The 7,051-nt window shown below is 43.8% G+C and overlaps 1 pseudogene; it reads right to left on the bottom strand.

Annotated features, from left to right (window-relative positions):
• Positions 1-1,047: 1,047 nt before the first annotated feature.
• On the bottom strand, positions 1,048-1,254 carry LOC142260787 (U2 spliceosomal RNA; annotated as a pseudogene).
• Positions 1,255-7,051: the final 5,797 nt, after the last annotated feature.

Here is a 7,051-nt window from a genome sequence, read left to right on the forward strand (position 1 = left end):
GAAGCATGGTGTAGGGATTGTGGTTCCTGTGTGCTAAGAAGAAAGGCTGGCACCAGCCAGAAAGCCCCATTACAGCCAATAATCAACCGCTAGCCGCTGGAACTCGTTGCTCTAGATCATGTCAAACTCACACCAAGCAGGAATAGATACATTAGCCCACCATCCCACCCAAAGAGCAACTTCTGCTGCGCAGCTGGCTTTCTAGGCAGCAGCGCTATTGTGATGTCAGCGGGGGACATTGTGACAAGCCAGTGTTCCGTCACTTCATGTTGTGCACTGTTCAAACGGAAAATACATCAACAGGCAGACTACAGAAAAGCTTACTAACAAAGGTTAGAGAGGGGCTTTCTCAGAGGGCTTTTTACAGTTTGTCTATTCCCAATTAGCCGTTTAAGTATGCTTAATGAAAGTACTAATTCTTTCATAGGCCGCCCATTCTTAGTATTTGACGTTCCTTATATTGCGGTATCAGGCTTCGCAGCAGGTTGCAAAACATTCATCACCCATGACTGTCCCCAATTGGGCTCAGAAGCTAAATGTCTATCATGACCTCTCTTTTTGAAAGTCCAAGAGCAAGCAAACTCTTCCTCCAGGAGAGGGAGCCAACAGATCACTAAAGACATCATCATTGCTCAAAGAAAACACCGAAAAACAATGGAAGCTTTAATTGGAGTGGAATCTGATAGACAGCACCTGATGCCAAGTCTGCATCTTCTAACACCTGCAGTCACTGCAGCAGCTGAATCCAATGTGTCCAAAAGGGATCTATTCTATTCAATTGCAAATGATCTAGATAAGACTGAGAATAAGATACTGCACGGGACATAGCAGAGTTGGTCAAGTTGAGTGGAGATGAGTTTGCTATTTGGCACAGCTTTTGCATCAATAAAGCAAGTAAAAGGTGTGAAAGATAAAAAAAAGGGTGAAAGTGTGAAAAGTGAATTGGCCAAATTGAGGTGCATATAAAGTTTTTGCTTTCTTTCAATTCACTAATGGGGCTCATTTGAATCAGGTGAATTGAGTTCTGCTTTTGGAAACTGGGTTAAGAAGGGGTGCACCGGTCCTGGAGGTACTGCAATACCAGGTCAATGCGTGGAGTGGACAGAGCAAGATTTTTTCCATCTCCTTGTTCTAAAAATCCATTTAATATATGGTCCCCAGAGAGGGGACGTATCAGATATTAAACTGATAAGAACAGATTTAATTTTTTTTTTTTTCTGTTTATCAGTAGGACTTCAAAATAACAAAGGTGATCGCCTCCCGTTGCCTGGGAACCGTCCAGGCACAAGAGGGCTATGTGTCACCAGAAGGCGCACACACTTCCTCAAGGCCGGCAGACGTGCAATCCCAGGCACCTTCCAGTACCGACCAAGGTAGCGTCCTCCGAAACTACACTTGATCTTAGCCAAAAGGCCGAGAAGCTATAACCCGAATTGGTTACGGCCTTGAGTGGCACCCTGGCCTATACCGGACACATCTTAGGGAGAGGGAGACAAACCCACGCCTACAGAAGACATTTTGTCACCCAAGCCAACCCTTGAAAAGGCTGTTTTGCAGAGCAAAAACAAGAAGAATGATGCTTTTTGCAGCCGCCGCCCACTGCAATTAATCTGAATAACTCCTCCTCCTCCAAGCACCTCCCCTCCCCCTTGCAGTCTTTCCAATTCATGATACAAAAAGACGGACGGACAGGACAGGACAGGACAGGCTGCCTGACTTTCCGTCACTGCCACCCTTTGCCATCCTTGCCCGTAGAAAGCCCTTTCATCATCCCCAAACCCTAATCTTTTCCCTTCCCTTCCCAGCTGCGTCTCACTCCCTTTCATTAGGAAGTGAGCGCAGCCTTTTCTCCGTTCTGCACATGCGCGACGTTAAACACAAATGCGCAGGCGTGCGTTCCATTAGTCTCACTGCATTCCACTCCCATACAGGAAGTGGGCGCAGCTATTACTACGGTCGCACATAAAAGAACCCACGGCCACCACTGCACACAGCTGACTCCACCACAGGACACCCACTTCTACACCAACGCAGGTAAGACAGGATCGGCACCTCTATGCTCCCGTTACAATCAGGCTCAGTCACCATGTGATAACGCTCTCAACTCTTTAGTTGCAGGCTCCCCTTGCTTCACCTCCACTGGCTGTGCTGCCATTTCCTCTCCCACCTGGAAGGTATACTTTATTCCACTATTTTCCTGTTTCTCTCTTCCCCCTTTTCCCATAACCTACTTTTATCTGCATTTGTGGGGTATCTATATGCTATTTACATCATAGTTTTATTCATTAATATGGAAGGGAAGAGTGCCCATGAGAGTGTTGAACTGCGGAGAGCAAGAGATTAAGCTGCTCCGATTTGCCACCATTGATAAGCTGTTCTCAGTAGATACACATGCTATCCAAACAGCAGCATCCACCATTGCTTCAGCCCACCCATTCAGTGACAGCTCACCAAGTCAGCCAGAGGAGTGGTGTAAGGAATTACACGTAGGCACTGACTCCACACCTTCACATCACAAGAAGGGGGTCTACAGGCTAGTGCAAGAATACGAGCAAGTCTTCAGCAAACATCCGCTAGACTTTTGAAGAATAAAAGGGGTCAAACACTACATCCCCACAAGTGCACACCCACCCATCAAAGAGAGATATAAGCCAAAACTACCTGCACATTACCAGTGTACCAAGGACATGTTGAGCAACATGAAGGAGGCTGGGGTTATCCGTGACAGTTGTAGCCTCTGGGCAGCTCCGTTGGTCCTGTTAAAGAAGAAGGACAGCACCACTCCCCTGTATTGAGGAATAGCTAGCTGCATTGAGAACTGCAAATTATTTTTCTACCCTTGATCTCACTAGTCGCTATTGGCAAGTGTCCGTTGCTGAGGCAGACCGGGAGAAGACCGCCTTTGCCACCCCGATGGGTCTCTGCGAGTTCAAAAGCATGCCCTTCGAGCTGTGCAATTTGCCAGGAACCTTCCAGAGGCTGATGGAATGCTGCTTGGGACACCGAAACTTTGAAACGGTACTGCTATACCTTTATGATGTTATTGTTTATTCTAAAGCAAACAAGATTTTAGGGTGTATAAAAAGGGAGATTAGATCCGGTGATCCCAACGTATTGTTAACCCTCTATAAATCACTTGTAAGGCCACATCTGGAATATGGGGTAAAGTCCTGAGCAGGTTGATAACCATTGGTTTGAGCATGGTAGGGTGTAGTGCGCATCTTCCTGCATCGGTAAAAGCTGCAGAAGTCCTTGAAGATTTCCGCTTCAAAGGCAGTGCCTTGATCTGTGAGGACTCTCTCTGAGTAGCCATGAGGTCTGCATAAGTTTGCTTGGAAGACCTTCGCTGCAGTATGGGCCATTAGATCTTTGACTTGTACCACAACCATAAATCTCGAGTAGTTGTCTACCATCGTAAGTGCATACGTGAGCTCGCCTCGATATTCTGCAACAAAACTCCCTTTTTCGATTTCAGTTTCAGCAAACACTCCTCTTCCTGTAGAAAATATTTATCATTACCTAAGACAGTCATTCTAATGCATGACAATATTAAGGCAATTTAGTTAAAACTTGTTTTAACTCACCTTTAAGGGGATTGATGTATTTCATGGTCAATCCAGGTTTGTCAGTGATGGCACTGACATAATGTATGGCGTCTTTTTCGGGCGTTATCCTTTGCCTTTTCATTGTGAAAATCCAGTTGCCTATATCAAAGCAAATTCTACTACTTGTAAAGTATGCAGAAAATGAAATGTAGAACATATAACATCAACTGCTTAGGAACGCATCATAGGTTAGTACTTAAAAGGATATTGTCATGTTCTAGTCATAATGCAAGCTGGACATTTTTCATGTTACCCTGTAATCGCCGGCCTGTTCTAATGCTCACAAGCCAAGATATAGGCTCAGCTGCTAAGGCTTCCCTCTGCCTTCTGAATGAAACTTGAATATGTCTGGCTCACTGTGTATATAGCAGGTGCTCAGAAAAAATAAGAGTCAATTCAATAGAAATAGCTCTGGCACACTATAGTGATCAATAACGTAAGAAAAGAACTCTTGGAATGCTGAAAATTCTTTATTTGTGCAAAAGGATAATTCATCCAACGTTTCGACCTTGTTTTTAGGTCTTTATCAAGGATAAAGTTATCTAAGATCATAAAGGGTTACAAAACCATATAAACACGTAATTAGTACATAGTACAACATAACAGTACAATATATTGCTACTTGAGAGTACAATGGGTCAAATGACCATGATGCACATACAAAAAATTTTTCCAAAGCCATAGTGAAAACATTTGTACTGAGGAAAGAAAATTTCCACATGACCTATCTGGAGAAACATTCTGGATCAAACAACCAAAAATAGTCAAGCAGGTAAATACACACCTATATGGATAACAGGATGATATGTGTTCAATTGTATAGCGTCATTGCCATTAAGGTACAAATGGAAAACTTGCAATCCTATATAGTGAAGGAAATGAACACATATCATATCAAAGAACACAGGAACACAGGAACATGGGTGTGAGAAAAACCTCAATGTTTATACTTTGTTCTTTATAATGGTGTGAACATGTATATGTCTCAGTACCTTATGCACTTGAGAATTCTAGTGAGTAGATGATGAAAGCCTATTTCAGAACTGGAATCGGTAAATAATTGTAGGTGGAATCTAAATGAAAAGATGGCACAAGTGTTATCATGACACGTGGGCTATAACACAATGGACCGTGTGACAAAGAAGAAAGGAGAGAAAGAAGAGGAAGAAAATGCAACTACCTGTAACATTACGTGATAGTCACTGGTAAGTATCACTTGACAATTCAAGTGAAAAAGGATTCCTTTATTAAAGGGTTCTCAGTCGCCTCAGGATCATGAAATACTAGGGTAAATGATATGAGAATGGGTAAGAAGCACCACTAAAGGAAATATGAGATGCAGGACATATATCTATAAACCCCTGAACTACATGATAGAAATAAAAAGAAGAAAAAAGAAAAAAAAGAAGAAAGAAGAAGAACACATAGAATGCGGAAAGAGAATGGGTACAACTACCTGAGTTACTGCAGGGAGGCCCCTGGTTGGTATTGTGAGGGTTAGTGGAATTCCTTCACTGAAGGGTTCTCAGTTGCCTCAGGTTCGTGAAAAATGCTATAGACAAATAATGCCCGGAGAAAAGGGGTTCATATACAGCGAATAATGGTAATACAAGGTACATGTGTCACATGTAATAGTATATATATATATATTGTACTAAGCTCTACACCAGAAATAGAAAGTAGTCCCTCTGCCTTCTGTCTAGGTGCCCTGAGTTATGTCCTGTAAACTGTCACAGCGACCCAGACACACATGTGTAGTAGGGGAATATCCCTGCTGAGATGCCAGTGCTAGAGCACTCGTTTGCTGTGGATTTGAACGCTATGTGAGCAGTTCTTACCTTCAATGAGCAGAAGTCTCTTTTTTCAGATTTCAATATCTCTGTGGGTATCTGGCAGAAATATGGAATACTCTTTACTGCTAAGACCCTGTACACCACTCCCACTAAAGGGGGCTTTACACGCTGCGACATCGCTAATGCGGAGTCGTTGGGGTCACGGAATTTGTGACGCACATCCGGCCGCATTAGCGATGTTGCTGCGTGTGACACCGTTGCAAAAACGTGCAAAATCGCTCATCGGTGACATGGGTCTCCATTCTCGATTATCGTTACTGCAGCAGTAACGATGTAGTTCGTCGCTCCTGCGGCAGCACACATTGCTCCGTGTGACACCGCAGAAACGAGGAACCTCTCCTTACCTGCCTCCCAGCCGCTATGAGGAAGGAAGGAGATGGGCGGGATGTTCCGGCCACTCATCTCCGCCCCTCCACTGCTATTGGGCGGTCGCTCAGTGACGTTGCTGTGACGCCGCACGGACCGCCCCCTTAGAAAGGAGGCGGTTCGCCGGTCACAGTGACGTCGCCGGGCAGGTAAGTATGTGTGACTGGTTCTGTTCGGTGTTGTGCAGCATGGGCAGCGATTTGCCCGTGTCGCGCAACAGATGGGGGCGGGTACCCACACTAGCCATATCAGGACCGATATCGCAGTGTGTAAAGTAGCCTTTAGTCACATGACCAAGACTGTATCTGTGTCCCTACAACACACTTGAGACAAATGTGTGTGTGAGCCTGCATTGTGGGGTATATATAATATATTATAGAGCTGGGAAGGATCATTCTAAGCAGTGAGTTGTTCCAGTATTTGTAGGAAAATACCCAGTAGAAGCATCAAACACAGCACCAATACCTCCCATCAGTATCCCACCACAGTGCCATGTAACCCATGCCCTACACTCCCATCTACACCAATACTATACAGGCACAAACTAGTATATCTGACTAAAACCCCCCAAAATATGAAGAACGGCCTATAGTTGAGTGTGGATATAAAATCTATGTGAGCAGAGCTAGAATAGAAATCACTGATCGCATTGAAGTCATTCTGACCATAAATCACCATGATATCAAGGTGAGGAGTTGTGTGTTACTGCTGGGAGGAAAGGGTTAACAGTGGAATATTAAGGTGCATTTCTGTGTGCAGTGTTACTAGTCAATGTAACAATTTAGTATGAGCTGCTCTTGGTGCCGGGGGAGGGAGATGCTCTCCTGAGCAAGATAGATGGGGAATGAACATGATATCTATATAGTGTAAGGCAGGGGGTCTCAAACTCGGCTGGGTGTATGGGCCGCACAGAGGAAAAAAATAATGTGGGGGGCTGCATTCTTTGCAGGACAAAGTGACATTTTTATTGGTACCATATATATATTTTTTTTCACACACCTTTGGATGACTGATTTTCAACATTTTTCACTTGTTTATTATAACAAATGTGCACATTCTTTGGTTAAATCTAAAAAAAAAAAATTGATGTTAAAAAAAAGTTATGCCTTATTTTGTTTTTTTTACATTTTATCCCTTTCTTTTAACTAATAGTGTTACAATTATGACGCTAGCGTTTTGTGAAGGGAATGCTTTGCCTACTTCCGTGACTATGGCCTTCCAGAACTG

The sequence above is a fragment of the Anomaloglossus baeobatrachus genome, unplaced genomic scaffold (genome assembly GCF_048569485.1).
Source record: "Anomaloglossus baeobatrachus isolate aAnoBae1 unplaced genomic scaffold, aAnoBae1.hap1 Scaffold_187, whole genome shotgun sequence".
Lineage (NCBI taxonomy): Eukaryota > Metazoa > Chordata > Amphibia > Anura > Aromobatidae > Anomaloglossus > Anomaloglossus baeobatrachus.